General features: G+C 47.2%; 1 pseudogene; it reads left to right on the top strand.

Annotated features, from left to right (window-relative positions):
* The first annotated feature begins 7,391 nt into the window (after positions 1 to 7,391).
* On the top strand, positions 7,392 to 16,515 carry LOC117096758 (annotated as a pseudogene).
* Positions 16,516 to 16,823: the final 308 nt, after the last annotated feature.

The following is a 16,823-nucleotide window of genomic DNA, read 5'->3' as shown; positions in this document are numbered from 1 at the left end:
AGCCTCCCAAGTAGCTGGGACTACAGGGCGCTACCACACCCAGCTAATTTTTGTATTTTTTTTAATTTTTATTTTTGTAGAAATGGGATTTTGCCATGTTGCCTAGGCTGGTCTCAAACTTCCAGGCTCAAAGCGACCCACTGCCCTCAACCTCCTCAAGTGCTGGGATTACAGGCGTGAGCCACCGGGTCCCCTCCAGCACTTTAAGAGGCTGAGGCAGGTGGGTTGCTTGAGGCTAGGAGATTGAGACCAGCCTGGGCAACATAGCAAGACCTTGTCTCAACAAAAATAAAAAAAAATTAGCTGGGTGTGGTTGCATGCACTTGTGGTCCCAGCTACTTGGGAGGCTGCGGTGGGAAGACTGATTGAGCCCAGGAGGTCAATACTGCAGTGAGCCCTGATTGTGCGAGTACACTCCAGCCTGGGTAAAAAACGGAGACTCTGTCTCAAGAAAAAAAAAAAAGTCTGTTTTCTAGCTGTTAGCTCTTCACTGAAAAGGCCTAGAAACAATGACCAACCTAGCAGCAATGAGCACATATAAAATTAGGATTGTAGGCGGGGTGTGGTGGCTCACACCTATAATCCCAGCACTTTGGGAGATCGTAGCGGGTGGATCTCCTGAGGTCAGGAGTTCGAGACCACACTGGCCAACATGGCGAAACACTGTCCCTACTAAAAATACAAAAAATTAGTCAGGCATGGTGGTGGGTGCCTGTAATCCCAGCTACTTGGGAGGCTGAGCCAGGAGAATTGCTTGAACCTGGGAGGTGGAGGTTGCAGTGAGCTGAGATTGCACCACTGCACTCCAGCCTGGGCAACAGAGCGAGACTCTGTCTCAAAAAATAACTAACTAAATAAAAAGAATTAGGATTGTCATCTCAAAATACCATTTTCCTACTGTTTATTTGTTTGTTTGTTTTTCCCAGGAAGAAAAAAAGAACAAGACATCTAAGATGACTGATTCCAAGTCTGCCAAGAGAATCCTGGAAACTCTTGTCACAACAGATCGCAAAGACACTATTAAAGACCACCACCACTGTGTCAAACAGATTGACGGCCAATTTGAACAGACAGTTTTGTTAGGTTTCTCAAATGACCACATTTCAAGAAATTTAGTTTAATGATAGAATTGGCTTTTTTTGTGAGTCATGAATGGGGAGCATCTCATCTAAAAACACAGGTGCTCTGTTGGGCAGAACAGTTGGGTTTGGAAGGTAACTTGAGCAGGAACAAGAAAACAGCAAATACAAAAAGCAGATTGGTTAATATCTGCTTACTTCAGGTTATCTTCCTTGTAAGGGAAAACAGAGGGGACCTTCCTTATTACGCTAACACTGGCCCATTTGCGTCAAATTAACAACTTAGTTTTGTTTGGTGACGTGCAACTTTGGCATGAGTGACTCCATTTTGTTTTAGTCTGTTGGGTCTAATGCCAGTGTTGCGTCCAAATAAATGTCTTCCCATATATTTTATTTATTTACTTATTTATTTTTATTTATTTGTTTATTTTTTTGAGATGGAGTCTTGTTCTGCTGCCCAGGCTGGAGTGCAGTGGCGCAATCTCGGTTCACTGCAACCTCCATCACCTGGGTTCAAAGGATTCTCCTACCTCAGCCTCCTGAGTAGCTGGGACTGCAGATGCGTACCACCAAACCCGGTTAATTTCTGTAGTTTTAGTAGAGATGGGGTTTTGCCATGTGAGCCATGCTGGTCTTGAAATCCTGACCTCAGGTGATCTTCCCACCTCAGTCTCCGAAGTGCTGTCATTACAGGCACGAGCCACCTCGCCCACCCCATAGATTTTATTTAATAGGCAGAATAGCCAAAGATAGCCACATCCTAATCTCTGGAACCTGTGAATGTAAACATATACGGCAAAAAGGAATTGTAACTGCCCAACGGGTTTATTTTGCCAACTGCCCGGATAGAACCGATTTATCAAGACAGAGGGATTACAATAGAAAAAGGGTTTAATTCACACAGAGCTGGCTGAATGCAGTTTTATTATTACTCAAATCAGTCTCCCCAAAAGTTGTGAGGACTAAGCTCTGAATTTTTTTTTCTTTTTTCTTTTTTTTTTTTTTAGACGGAGTCTCGCTCTGTCACCCAGCCTGGAGTGCAGTGGCCCGATCTCAGCTCACTGCAAGCTCCGCCTCCCGGGTTCACGCGATTCTCCTGCCTCAGCCTCCCGAGCAGCTGGGACTACCGGCACCCGCCACCTGGCCCGGCTAGTTTTTTGTATTTTTTAGTAGAGACGGGGTTTCACCGTGTTAGCCAGGATGGTCTCGATCTCCTGACCTCGTGATCCGCCTGTCTACGGCCTCCCGAAGTGCTGGGATTACAGGCTTGAGCCACCGCGCCCGGCCATTCTTTTTTTTTTTTTCCGAGAGGGAGTCTCACTCTGTTTCCCAGGCTGGAGTGCAGCTCACTGCAAACTCTGCCTCCCAGGTTCAAGTGATTATCCTGCCTCAGCTTCCTGAGCAGCTGGGATTACAGGCACACTCCACCACGCCCAGCTGATTTTTGTATTTCTAGTAGAGATTCGGTTTTGCCATGTTGGCCAGGCTGGTCTTGGAACTCCTGACCTCAGGTGATCTGCCCGCGTTGGCCTCCCAAAGTGCTGGGATTACAGGTGTGACCCACCACACCTAGTTTAAACTCTAATGTTTTTCTTATCTTGATGAAATTGCTATCTAAGGGATCTGGGGATTCATGCCTTACAAACCATAAATTCTCATCAGACAGGTTTTATTTAACCCTATATATTGTAACTTACTTTCCAATCTGACTCTGGCATAACATTAGGTGACAAGAAACATTTTAATCCAAAACATGTTTCTGTGTCATATTTTGCAATGGCCCTGCAAAGCCATCCTTTATGCGGGGAAATTTGCATCTGTAAAAAATCTCTATTAACATAGCTGGATCTCTTTCTTCCCCACCCTTCCAATCTTGAAAAGATTAAGACTCTAGCACCTTTTGGCCGGGCTGTAACCCCAGCTACTGGAGATGCTGAGGCAGGAGCATCGCCTGGGAGATGGAGGTTGCAGTGAGCTGAGATCATGCCACTGTACTCCAGCCTGGGCGACAGAATGGGACTCCGTCTCAAAAAAAAAAAAAAAAAAAAGGAAAAGAAAAAGAAAAACAAAACAAAAAAGATAAACTGGCTCAACTGGTCTTGTGGTCCCCACCCAGGAGCCGACTCTGCAGGAGAGGACAGCTTCCATCCCTATATTTCATCTTCAACCTGACTAATCAGCACTCCCCACTTCCTGGCCCGCATCCACCAAATTATCCTTAAAAAACCCCAGTCTCCAGGGGGAGGTTGCTGTGAGCCAAGATCACGCCACTGCACTCCAGCCCAGATGATAGTGCGAGACTGTGTCTCAAAAACAACAACAACAACAACAACAAACCCCAGTCTCAAATTTTCAACTGTCGACGAAAAGAATCAAACTGTAAAATATGTGAAGAGATTTATTCTGAGCCAAATGCAAGTGATCATGGCCCATGACACAGGCCTCACGCTCAGGAGGTACTGAGAACATGCGCCCAAGGTGGAAGGCATGATAAATCAATCAAATACATTTGAGAAATACATTGGTCAGCTGGGTGTGGTGGCTCACGCCTATAATCCTAGCACTTTGGGAGGCCAAGGTGGGTGGAACACCTGAGGTCAGGAGTTTGAGACCAGCCTGGCCAATATAGTGAAACCCCGTCTCTACTAAAAATACAAAAATTAGCCGGGCAAACTCAGGAGGCTGAGGCTGGAGAATCTCTTGAACCCAGGAGGCAGAGGTTTCAGTGAACCGAGATCCCGACAAGAGCGAAACTTTATCTCAAAAAAAAGAAATACATTGGTTTTATCCAGAAAGTCAGGACAGCTCTAAGTTGGGGGGCAGGGTGGTGGGAAGGGTTCCAGGCTACAGGTAAATTTAAACATTTTCTGGTTGACAATTGGTTGAGTTTGTCCAAAGACCTGGGATCAACAGAAAGGAAATGTTTAGGTTAAGATAAAAGATTGTGGAGGCTGGGTGTGGAGGTTCATGCCTGTAATCCCAGCACTTTGGGAGGCCGAGGTGTGGGGATCATTTGAGGTCAAGAGTTCGAGACCAGCCTGGCCAACATGGTGAAACTCCACCTCTACTAAAAATACCAAAAAAAAAAAAAAAAGCCAGGCATAGTGGTGGGCACCTATAATCCCAGCTACTCAGGAGGCTGAGGCAGGAGAATCAGTTGAACCCAGCAGGTGGAGGTTGCACTGAGCCGAGATCGCCCTACTGCACTCCAGCCTGGTCAACAGAGCGAGGCTCTATCTCAAAAAAAAAAAGAAAAAAAGATTGTGGAGACCAAGGTTCTTTTGAAGTCTTTATACTGGCCACCCTTAGAGACAAAGATGACCAATGTTTCCTATTCAGACCTTTAAAAGGTGCTAGAGTCTTTTTTATTGTTTTTGTTTTTGTTTTTGTTTTTTGAGATGGAGTCTCGCTCTGCCACCCAGGCTGGAGTGCAGTGGCAAGATCTCGACTCACTGCAAGCTCCGCCCCCAGGTTCAAGCCATTCTCCTGCCTCAGCCTCCCGAGTAGCTGGGACTACAGGCCCCCGCCACTATGCCCAGCTAATATTTTTGTATTTTTAGTAGAGACAGGGTTTCACTGTGTTAGCCAGGATGGTCTCGATCTCCTGACCTCGTGATCCGCCCGTCTCGGCCTCACAAAGTGCTGGGATTATAGGCATGTGCCACAACACCCAGCTAATTTTTATTTTTTATTTTTCAGATGAAATCTCACTCTGTCACCCAGGTTGGAATGCAATGGCATGATCTCAGTTCACTGCAACCTCTGCCTCCCAGGTTCAAATGATTCTCCTGCCTCAGCCTCCCGAGTAACTGGGACTAATAGCACAAACTACGATGCCCAGCTAATTTTTTGTATTTTTAGTACAAACAGGGTTTCACCATGTTGGCCAGGCTAGTCTCAAACTCCTGACCTCAGGTGATCTGCCTGCCTCAGCCTACCAAAGTGCTGGGATTATAGGCATGAGCCAACAGAAGGTTATTTGACTGCTGAAGCAGAGAGAGACGAGAAGATGCTGCACTTCTAGCTTTCAAAATGGAGAAGGGGCCTTGACCCAAGGAATGTAGGTAATGCAGCTCTGAAAGCTAGAAAGGCAAGAGACTGCATCCTAGAGCCCTTAGGCCCTCCAGAGGGATCAAGACCCTGTAGACACCTTGGTTTCAGCCTAGTGAAACTCATTTTGGGCGTCTGGCCTCCAGAACTGGAAGAGAATACATTTCTGTAGTCTTGGTTTTTTTTGTTTTTTGTTGTTGTTGTTGTTGTTTTGTTTGTTTGTTTTTTGAAACAGAGTCTCACTCTGTCACCTGGGCTGGAGTGCAGTGGCATGATCTTGGCTCACTACAACCTCCCCTCCAGGGTCCAAGCAATTCTCCTGCCTCAGCCTCCCAAGTAGCTGGGATTACAGGCACCTGCCACTATGCCCAGCTAATTTTTTGTATTTTTAGTAGATACAGGATTTCACCATGTTGGCCAGGCTGGTCTTGAACTCCTGACCTTGTGATTCGCCTGCCTCAGCCTCCCAAAGTGTTGGGATTACAGATGTGAGCCACCGAGCCCGGAATTCTGTGGTCTTAAACCACTAAATTTGCAGTAATCTGTTACAGCAGCAATAGGAATAGAAAATAGTCTATTCGCCGGGCGCGGTGGCTCAAGCCTGTAATCCCAGCACTTTGGGAGGCCGAGATGGGCGGATCACGAGGTCAGGAGATCGAGACCATCCTGGCTAATACGGTGAAACCCCGTCTCTACTAAAAAATACAAAAACTAGCCGGGCGACGAGGCGGGCGCCTGTAGTCCCAGCTACTCGAGAGGCTGAGACAGGAGAATGGCGTGAACCCGGGAGGCGGAGCTTGCAGTGAGCTGAGAGCCGGCCACTGCACTCCAGCCTGGGTGGCAGAGCAAGACTCCGTCTCAAAAAAAAAAAAAAAAAAAAAAAAAAAAAAGAAAATAGTCTATTCATGTCTAAGCAAATACATACCTATACATGCAAATTCTTGCCCGTCCCACTTCCCCACTTTTTTTTTTTATAACACAGTAATAACATACTGTGAAATTAATTCTACATTCCCAAGTTTTACTTATATAAGAGAAGCAGATGGCAATCAAGTAGAGGTTAAACTTATAAGAGGTTGGTATAAAATGATTTTTTTTTTTGAGACTGAGTCTCGCTCTGTTGCCCAGGTGGGAGTGCAGTGGCGAGATCCTGGCTCACTGCAAGCTCTGCCTCCCGGGTTCAGGCCATTCTCCTGCCTCAGCCTCCCGAGTAGCTGGGACTACAGGCGCCTGCCACGACGCCCGGCTAATTTTTTTTTTTTTTTTTTTTTTGTTGAGACGGAGTCTCGCTGTGTCGCCCAGGCTGGAGTGCAGTGGCGGATCTCAGCTCACTGCAAGCTCCGCCTCCCGGGTTTTACGCCATTCTCTCGCCTCAGCCTCCCGAGTAGCTGGGACTACAGGCGCCCGCCATCTCGCCCGGCTAATTTTTTGTATTTTTAGTAGAGACGGGGTTTCACGTGTTAGCCAGGATGGTCTCGATCTCCTGACCTCGTGATCCGCCCGTCTCGGCCTCCCAAAGTGCTGGGATTACAGGCTTGAGCCACCGCGCCCGGCGGCTAATTTTTTTTTTGTATTTTTAGTAGAGTCGGGGTTTCACTGTGTTAGCCAGGAAGGTCTCAATCTCCTGACCCCGTGATCTGCCCACCTCGGCCTCCCAAAGTGCTGGGATTACAGGGGTGAGCCACCGCGCCCAGCCAGGATTTTTTTAAATTATAAAAACTACTCCAGGTATGGTGGCTCATGCCTGTAATCCTGTTATCCTGCCACTTTGGGAGGCTGAGGTGGGAGGATCACTTGATTCCAGGAGTTTGAGAGCAGCCTGGGCAACATAGTAAAACCCTGTCTCTACAAAATATTTTTAAAATCAGCTGGGTGTGGTGGTGCACATCTGTGGTCCCAGCTACTTGGAAGGTTGAGGTGGGAGGATCGATTAAGCCAGAGAGGTTGAGGCTCCAGTGATCCTTGATCCTGCCACTGCACTCCAGTCTGGGCAATAGGGTGAGACCCTGTCTCAAAACAAAAACAAAAACCCAAAACAAAACAACACACACCAAAAAAAAAACCGAAAAACAAACAAATCCCTATTTGTTCTCTTGGGTCCTCGCCTCCAAGATGACAAAGATAAGGACTTTGGGAGTCTGAGGCGGCAGATCACTTGAGGTCAGGAGTTTCAGACTAGGCTGGCCAAAATGGTGAAACCCACCCTCTACTAAAGATACAAAGTAAACAAATAATGGTCCTGCCAAAAGGGGCAGCGGCCACATGCAGCCAATTCGCTGCACAAACTGTGCCCCATGTGTGCCAAAAGACAAGGCTATTAAGAAGTTCCTCTGGCCGGTGCTCACACCTGTAATTCCAGCACTTTGGCAGGCGGATCACCAGAGGTCAGGAGTTCAAGACCAGCCTGGCCAACATGGTGAAATCCTGTCTCTACTAAAAATACAAAAACTACCCGGGCGTGGTGGCACACGCCTATAACCCTAGCTACTCAGGAAGCTGAGGCAGGAGAATTGCTTGAACCTGGGAGGCAGAGGTTGCAGTGAGCCAAGATCGTGCCACTGCTCTCCAGTCTCCAGAGCGAGGCTCCATCTCAGGAAAAAAAAAAAAAAAAAAAAAGAGCTTCCTCCCAGTATTTTGCAGCTTCATAACATTCCATTAAATTGATGTATCACAATTTATTTAGCCAGTCTCCTACTGGAGAATAGAGTTTGTCTCCAAACTTATGTTACTATCAGTACTACTTTATATTTTATTTATTGATTTATTTTGAAATAGGGTCTCACTCAGTCACCAGGTTGGAGTACAGGGGCACGGTCTCAGCTCACTGCAACCTCCGACCCCCTGGGTTCAGAGATTCTCCTGCCTCAGCCTCCTAAGTAGCTGGGATTACAAGGACATGCCACCATGTCTGGCTAATTTTTGTATTTTTAGTATATACGGGGTTTCACCATGATGGCCAGGCTGGTCTTGAACTCCTGACTGATTTGTGATCCACCTGCCTCAGCCTCCCAAGCACTGGGATTACAGGTGTGAGCCACCGTACCTGGCCAGTACTACTTTAATGTATAACTTGTACATAAGTCATTTTGCACATACGCACATATATCAGATAAATTCCTGGAAATAGATTTGCTGGGTCAAAAGGTACATGCATTTGTGATTTTGATAGAAATTGACAAATTTCTTCCAGAGAGGTTGAATCAATTTATATTCCCACCTGCAATATATGGGGTATCCTGTTTTCCCTTATTGATACCTACAGATGATCAGTGAATAATATCTCAGAACAATTTTAATTTGTTTCTAACATTGTAAATTTCAGCATATTTTTACATGTGTAAAGGTCAATTGTATTTTTTGGTAAACTCCCTATTTATATCCATTGCCCATTTTTCTTTTTCTTTTTTTCTTTTGGTAGGCATTCTCCAAGTATTGGAGAAATAAGCTCTTTGTGATAGGAGTCTGAAATATTTTTCTCTGTTTGCCATTTATCTTTTACCTTGCTTGTGATATTGATCATGCAGATTTTTTTTTTTTTTTTCTTTTTGAGACAGGGTCTTACTCTGCTGCCCGGGCTGGAGTGCAGTGGCTCGATCATAAGTCACCTCAGCCTTGAACTCCTGGGCTCAAGTTATCTTTCTGCCTCAGCCTCCTGAGTAGCTGGGACTACAGGTTTGTGCCACCATGCCCAGCTGATTTCCTGATTTTTTGTACAGATGTGGTCTTGCTACGTTGCCAAGGCTTGTCTCAAACTCCTGGTCTCAATCAATCTTCCTGCTTCAGCCTCCTGAGTAACTGGGACTACAGGTGTGTCATGGTGCCTGCCTAGCTTCATGTGTACAAATTGTAAAAAGTAAAGCAGAGGTTCCTCTTCAAAGACTTTCCTTCCCATTTAATTAGGAATAAATAGTAACTTCTCTTAGAAGCGAAATTTATTCAAAGACCTGTGCTAACATTCTCAAATATCTGCTAGCCGCGATAATCAATGTACTTTATGTTCTTCGCTCCCACAAATTAGCCTAAATATTTGCCTGGGCATGCTTATACTTGTCCAAACAAGCATTAGGTCATAGCCTGCTCCTCTTCCTTATTTGAAGGTGTTTTTACCTTTCTCAGCATTCCACAAGTTACTTCCTCCTTTCTTTTCTTGCTCTGTCGCCCAGGCTGGAATGCAGTGGCGCGATCTCAGCTCACTGCAAGCTCCGCCTCCTGGATTCCCACCATTCTCCTGCCTGAGCCTCCAGAGTAGCTGGGATTACAGGCGCCCGCCACCAGGCCCGGCTAATTTTTTTTGTATTTTTAATAGAGACGGGGTTTTCCCATGTTAGCCAGGATGGTCTCAATCTCCTGACCTCGTGATCTGCCCACCTCAGCCTCCCAAAATTCAGGGATTACAGGCGTGAGCCACTGCACCTGGCCTTCCTCTTTCCTTTGTTCTCCTCTATCTTTGCCTCTTTTAAAAAGTTCTAAGTTGCTAGCCAATCGGGACAGATACAGAATGTGAGCATGGAAACCGGACACAGCAGTGTAAGTGACTCTGTCTCCTTTGTTCGGTGTACTCATGTGGCAAAACTGCTGGTGACTATACCCTTTCTGCAGGAAGTAAACATGGCCTTGCTGAGTAAATTAAATTTATGTTCAAGTGCTAGTTCTTTATGGCACTGGGGAACAAGCATTTCAAACAGTATTAACCTAATCGATTGCTATTAGGCCAATCATCGTCTTCAGCTGGCCACAAGAACTACCCCTCCCAAAACATTAAACAACTTGTCTGTTTCCTGACACAATTTATTTTATTTATTATTTATTTTTTTTTGAGACAGAGTGTCATTCTTTCACCCAGACTGGAATGCAGTAGTGCGACCTGGGCTCATTGCAGCCTCTGCCTCCCCTGGGTTAAAGCGATTCTCCTGCCTCAGCCTCCCAAGTAGCTAGGATTACAGGCATGCATCACCGCAGCCGGTTAATTTTTGTGTTTTTTGTAGAGACAGGGTTTCACCATGTAGGCCAGGCTGGTCTCGAACTCCTGACCTCAAGTGATCTCTCCCAACGTGTAGGGATTACAGGCGTGAGCCACCACATCCAGCCACGAAATTTAGATTGTTCTCTTGGATAAGATGGAAACAAACAAAACATAATACGAGGAGAAACATGGAACAATATTTGATTGAGTCCTTCTTATTTAACGCAGTACCATTCATATAACACAAAGAGCTGCAAGAAGTGCAGCTGTTCACCGAGTTCTGTTTGCTTGTCAAAGGGTCCAGTGACAATTATGGACAAGCCTAGTGAAGACAGCATGGGTGGTCTTCACAGAGATGCTTTAGTGGGGTTGGACCGAAGCTGGGTAGTCCTGGAACCAGCAGGGAAGAGGTAAAAAGCATGTCAGGGAGCTTGGTGTGGTGGCTCACACCTGTAATTCCAGCGCTTTAGGAGATTGAGGTGGGAGCATTGCTTGAGCCCGGGAATTTGAGACCAGCCTGGGCAATATAGGGAGATCCAGTCTCTTCAAAAAATAAAAAACAGGCCAGGCGCAGTGGCTCATGCCTGTAATCCCAGCACTCTGGGAGGCCGAGGCGGGCAGATCACCTGAGGTCAGGAATTTGAGACGAGCCTGACCAATATGGTGAAATCTTGTCTCTACTAAAAATAGAAAAATTAGCTCGGCGTGGTGGCGGATGCCTGTAATCCCAGCTACTCTGGGAGCTGAGGCAGGAAAATTGTTGAATCCAGGGGGTGGAGGTTGCAGTGAGCCAAGATTGAGCCACTGCACTCCAGCCTGGGCAACAGAGCCAGACTCCATCTCAAAAATAAAATGAAATAAAAATAAAAACATTAGCTGGGCATGGTGGCACACACCTGTGGTCCCAGTTACACAGGAGGCTGAACCTGGGAGGTCGAGGCTGCAGTGAGCCATGATCACGACATCGCACTTCAGCCTGGGCAACAAAGCCAAAGTGAGACTTTGTTTCAAAAGAAAAAAAAAAAAAAGAGCCAGTCATGGTGGCTCACGCCTGTAATCCCAGCACTTTGGGAGGCCGAGGTGGGCACATCACTTGAGGTCAGGAGTTCGAGATCAGCCTGGGCAACATGGTGAAACCCCGTCTCTACTAAAAGTACAAAATTTAGCCAGGCGTGCTGGTGCATGCCTGTAGTCTCAGCTACTCAGGAGGCTGAGGCACAAGAATCACTTGAATCCGGGAGACGGAGGTTGCAGTGAGCCAAAATCACGCTGCTGCACTCCAGCCTGGGCAACAGAGCAAGACCCTGTATCAAAAAAAAAAAAAAAAAAAAAGCATGCCAGGAAGAGCATCTGCATTGGGGAGATGATTATTAAGATGATGAAATGTCCAAGTTTGGGGCAGAAAACCCACTGTTCTCTGAGCCCCCCACCTGTCTAGTCCTACAAATTAATTGATTAAACATTTGGTTTAGTACCTTCCCTCTTCCTTCTAGCACCACCTTGGGCAGATACATCAATCTTCATGTTTATTTAGTCACGTACCGGGCACCTATATATGCCAGACACTGCTAGGAACTGAAGATATAGACCCTGTTTGTTTCAAAAAGTACTCCTGCCTCACAGCCAGCAGTGGGCAACTACGTTTTTAGGTGCAATCATAAGGCCACCTGTGACAAAGTTCCTCCCTGTACCTGAGGAAGTACAGAAAGAGAGCAGGAAGCTTCTCAAAACCAGATCTCAGACTGGCTCCCATCTATTTGTTAAATAAACCAACAAATGACTTAACTAGGACTCTGCCAGGTGGAGGAGGAGGATAAAATAATATCAAGCAGATGGAATGGCATATGTTATGAAATGCAAGAGATGATAATGCTGAGTGGTTGAAGGAGGCAGAAGAGACAAATAAGTGGCCGCCAGGAAGGAGGCTAGAAAGAAGGGCCATCTGTTCCCAAAAGTCATTATTATAACATCAGTTTAGGGTAAAATGTCAAGCGACTTCCATTTCTATAGCCAAAACATTGAAGGGCAAGCTTCTGCTTAATTTGCTACTTCTCATCTGCTTCTGGTTGACTTAGGGGTAAAAAAAACCTCTGAGGATGGGACAGGCGCTTGCTCCTCGGAGAAGGGGGAGCCCTGGCTCTCTCCAGCTGCAGAACAATCACACTTGTCTCCCCTGCCCCCACTTTCAGCCCACAGTGTTTTGTTTTTAATTTTTTTCACTGTAGTAAAAGATACATACAACTTTTACTATTGTTAACTTTTTTTTTTTTGAGATGGAGTCTTGCTCTGTTGCCCAGGCTGGAGAGCAGTGGTGCAATCTTGGCTCACTGCAACCTCCACCTCCCAGGTTCAAGCAATTCTCCTGCCTCAGCCTCCTGAGTAGCTGGGATTTTAGGCACACACCACCACACCTGGCTAATTTTTGTAGAGATGGGGTTTCGTCATATTGGCCAGGCTGGTCTGGAACTCCTGACCTTGTGATCCTCCTGCCTCGGCCTCCCAAAGTGCTAGGATTACAGGCGTGAGCCACCATGCCCGGCCGACAGCTGCATTCTTTTACCTCAGGGCATTTAAGACCAATAGCGCAGAAGACTATCTGTCCCGCAAGACAGTTGTTTAAAACTTTACAGTCTTCATCAATGATCTCCATGATTCCAGCTACTTCTACTAATTTTCAATTGGGCATTGTGTGCAAATACTGGAAAGTAAAGCTTGCTCTCCTTTAAAACACACCTCATCACACCTTGTAAGTGGGGAACCTCCTCTCTCTGTATGATCTCCCATCTCTGCTGTGGGCTTGGCAGGAGCTGGTTTAGCAGGAAGTTGTAACCGGGTGGGGCAGTCTCAGAAACTGTCTCTTCCACACATGACCAGACAGCCCCGGCTCTATGGTTCCTGTTTAACTTTCTCAGCACTGCGGTTGACAACATAGAGCGCTAGTGAGAGACCTAGGTTTCGATTCTTCACCCTGCTTCTCTGAGCCTCAGTTCTGCTGGCTTTGTAGAATGGGCTAAGGGTCCCTACTTTCTGAGGGGTGGTAATGAAATTATGCACATGAAGTCCTGAACACCACCCTGGCTGCTACGGTAGGGCTCATTTCTTGCCCGCATACACACAGGCTATGCCCACACCAGCACTCCCTGAAGCTCCGTGTGTTCAACTCTCTGCTCAGTGAGAGTTCCCAGTCTGTTCTCATTGTTTGCCACAGCCACCCTTGGCAAACACCAGCCCTTCCAAAACACTGCCTGCCCTCGGTGTAGCGACTCTTTGGTCCTACGGCCACATATGGCCTACTTCTGGGACAAACTGAGTTACAGCAGTTGTCTCCAAAGAGGGTGCAGAAGCTCATTGTTGGGGGCTAAGAAAATAATATCAGGCCATATGTGGTGGCTCACACCTCAGACTGTGGGATGCCAAGGCAGGAGGATTTCTTGAGCCCAGGAGACTGACCTGGACAACATAGAGAGATCCCTGTGATATGGTTTGGCTCTGTGTCCCCATCCAAATCTCATATAGAATTGTAATCCCCAAGTGTTGCTGTTGCGGGAGGGACCTGGTGGGAGGGGACTGAATCAAGGGGCCGTTTTCCCCATGCTGTTCTCATGATGGTGAGTTCTTATGAGATCTGATGGTTTAAAGTGTGTGACAGCTCCCCCCTTCACTCTGTCTCCTGCCGCTATGTAAGATGTGCCTTGTAAGATGTGCCCCTTTGCCTTCTGCCATAATTGTAAGTTTCCTGTGGCTTCCCCAGCCATGGAGAACTGTGAGTCGATTAAATCTCTTTTCTTTATAAGTTACCCATGCTCAGGTAGTTCTTTATAGCAGTGTGAAAATAGACTAATACACCCATCTCTACTAACAATCAAAAAGTTGACTGGGCATGGTAGTGTGCACCTGTAGTCCCAGCTACTCAGGAGGCTGAGGCAGGAGGATCGCTTTGAGCCCAAGAATTCGAGGCTGCAGTGAGCTGTAATCATGCCACTCTACTCCAGCATGGGTGACACAGCAAGACTCTATCTCTAAAAACTAAAAAGAACAAACTGGTAATTTTGTTTGTCTTCATTTTTTCTGGTTTTTGAAACAGAACCTCGCTCTGTCACCCAGGCTGGAGTGCAGTGGGGTGATTACGGCTCAGTGCAACCTTTGCCTTCGGGGCTCAATCTGCCTGCCTTCGCTTCCCAAGTGGCTGAGACTACAGGCTTGCACCACCACACCTGGCTAATTTTTTTGGTATTTTTTATAGAGACAGGGTTTTGCCATGTTGCCCAGGCTGGTCTCAAACTCTTGGACTCCAGTAATCCTCCTGCCCTGGCCTCCCAAAGCTAGAATTACAGGCATGAGCCACCATGACTGGCCCGTCCTCATATTTTTTTTTTTTTTTGAGATGGACTCTTGCCTTGTTGCCAGGCTGGAGTGCAGTGGTGTGATCTCTGCTCACTGCAACCTCCATCTCCCGGGTTCAAGTGATTCTCCTACCTCAGCCTCCTGAGTAGCTGGGACTACAGGCACGTGCCACCACGCCCAGATAATTGTTTTTTTAGTGGAGATGGAGTTTCACCATGTTGGCCAGGATGGTCTCCATAGTTTGACCTCGTGATCCGCCTGCATTGGCCTCCTAAAGTGCTGGGATTACAGGTGTGAGCCACTGCACCCGGCCCCAGTCCTCATACTTTTAAAATCCTCATCCTCTGTTTTATAAAATACACGTTGGAACCCATGTAAATTAATGTAACACATAGCTTATAGATATTGGGGCTGGAGAGAAACTTAATTTTTACTGCTGGGTGTGTGATAAAAACTGCTTAAAGATCACAGGAGTGGCAGAGCTGGTTAGTTGCTACCACCGTAAGAGGTAGTTACCATTGATACTCCCACCTTAAAGATGACGAAACTGAGACACAAAGTATGCGCAGACCAGTACATGGCTGAGTCAAACCCAGGCACTGCGGAGGCTATATCCTTAACTACTGTGCTATATCCTGTGACAAAAGGAAAGATCTAGACGTACATCACGCGTGTAGGACTGTTTTATGAACATGAAGATATGAGTGCTGTTAAATCCCTATCTTTGCAGACATCGCTGTACATAGCTGTAATCCCAGCTACTCAGGAGCCAGAGGCAGGAGAATCGCTTGAATGCAGGAGGCGGAGGTTGCGGTGAGCCGAGATCGCGTCACTGCATCCAGCCCGGTGACAGAGCAAGGCTCTGTCTCAAAAAAAAAAAAAAAAAAAGGCCGGGCGCGGTGGCTCAAGCCTGTAATCCCAGCACTTTGGGAGGCCGAGACGGGTGGATCACGAGGTCAGGAGATCGAGACCATCCTGGCTAACACGGTGAAACCCCGTCTCTACTAAAAATACAAAAAAACTAGCCGGGCGAGGTGGCGGGCGCCTGTAGTCCCAGCTACGTGGGAGGCTGAGGCAGGAGAATGGCGTGAACCCGGGAGGCGGAGCTTGCAGTGAGCTGAGATCCGGCCACTGCACTCCAGCCCGGGCGACAGAGCAAGACTCCGTCTCAAAAAAAAAAAAAGACGCTGCGAGTGGGACCGTGCTGAGGCGGCGGCAGCAGCGATGCAGGCCAATGCGGGCTGCGGGAGGCCCGCGGCGTAAAAAAAAAAAAAGTTAGCCGGCCATGGTGGCGCACCTGTAATGCCAGCTACTTGGGAGCCTGAGGCAGGAGAATCGCTTGAACTCGGAAGGCAGAGGTTGCAGGGAGCCAAGATCACGCCACTACACTCCAGTCTGGGCGACAGAGAAAGACCCTGTTAAAAAAAAAAAAAAAAAAAAAGACGCTGCGGGTGGGACCGTGCTGAGGCGGCGGCAGCAGCGATGCAGGCCGATGCGGGCTGCGGTAGGCCCGCGGCGTCTGGCTGTGCAGGTAGGTGTCGGGCTGGGCGGACAGCGCCGCTGAGAGGGCGACCGGCGCATCTATGGGCGCATCTACGTGGGGATCCTTCCGACCGACGTGCGCGAGACGGACCTGGAGGACCTGTGCTACAAGTACAGCCGCAACCGGGAGATCGAGCTCAAGTACCGGCACGGTCTTGTGCCCTTCGCCTTCGGGCGCTTCGAGGACCCCGGAGATGCACAGGATGTTATTTATGGAAGAAATGGACTTCCTCCATCAGGCAGTTGGCAGGACCTGAAGGATCACATGCGAGAAGCCCGGATGTCTGTCACGCTGATGTGCAGAAGGATGGAGTGGGAATGGTTGAGTATCCCAGAAAAGAAGACATGGAATGTGCCCTGCGTAAACTGGATGACACCAAATTCTGCTCTCATGAGGGTGAAACTTCCTACATCCGAGTTTATCCTGAAAGAAGCACCAGCTATGGCTACTCACGGTCTCTGTCTGGTTCAAGGGGCCGTGACTCTCCATACCAAAGCTGGGGCTCCCCACACTACTCTCCTTTCAGGCTCCACTGAGACAGGTGATGGGAATTTTTTGTTTTTTAGGTTAACAGAGCTGCTTTGTGATCAGAATCTACATTCCAGATTGAGGATTTAGTGTCTTAGGAAATTTAAAATTTTTTTTTTTTTTTTAAAGAAGAAAGGAAACTACATAATTTCTACCCGGGCCATATTAGCAGCGAAACATTTTAAACTGCAGAAATTGTGGTTTTGGTTCAGAAACAAGTTGTATATTTTTCACCCCTGATTATGGGAAAAAAGTCAGTTCTGTCTTTGTGGGTTGCTCTGCTATGGAGAGCAGCAGTTACTGTGACTGAATCGGC

The sequence above is a fragment of the Trachypithecus francoisi genome, unplaced genomic scaffold (assembly GCF_009764315.1).
Source record: "Trachypithecus francoisi isolate TF-2019V2 unplaced genomic scaffold, Tfra_2.0 Lachesis_group14, whole genome shotgun sequence".
In the NCBI taxonomy this organism is placed as follows: domain Eukaryota; kingdom Metazoa; phylum Chordata; class Mammalia; order Primates; family Cercopithecidae; genus Trachypithecus; species Trachypithecus francoisi.
Note: the sequence above shows the minus strand (reverse complement) of the source record. Positions and strands in the feature narration are given on the sequence as shown.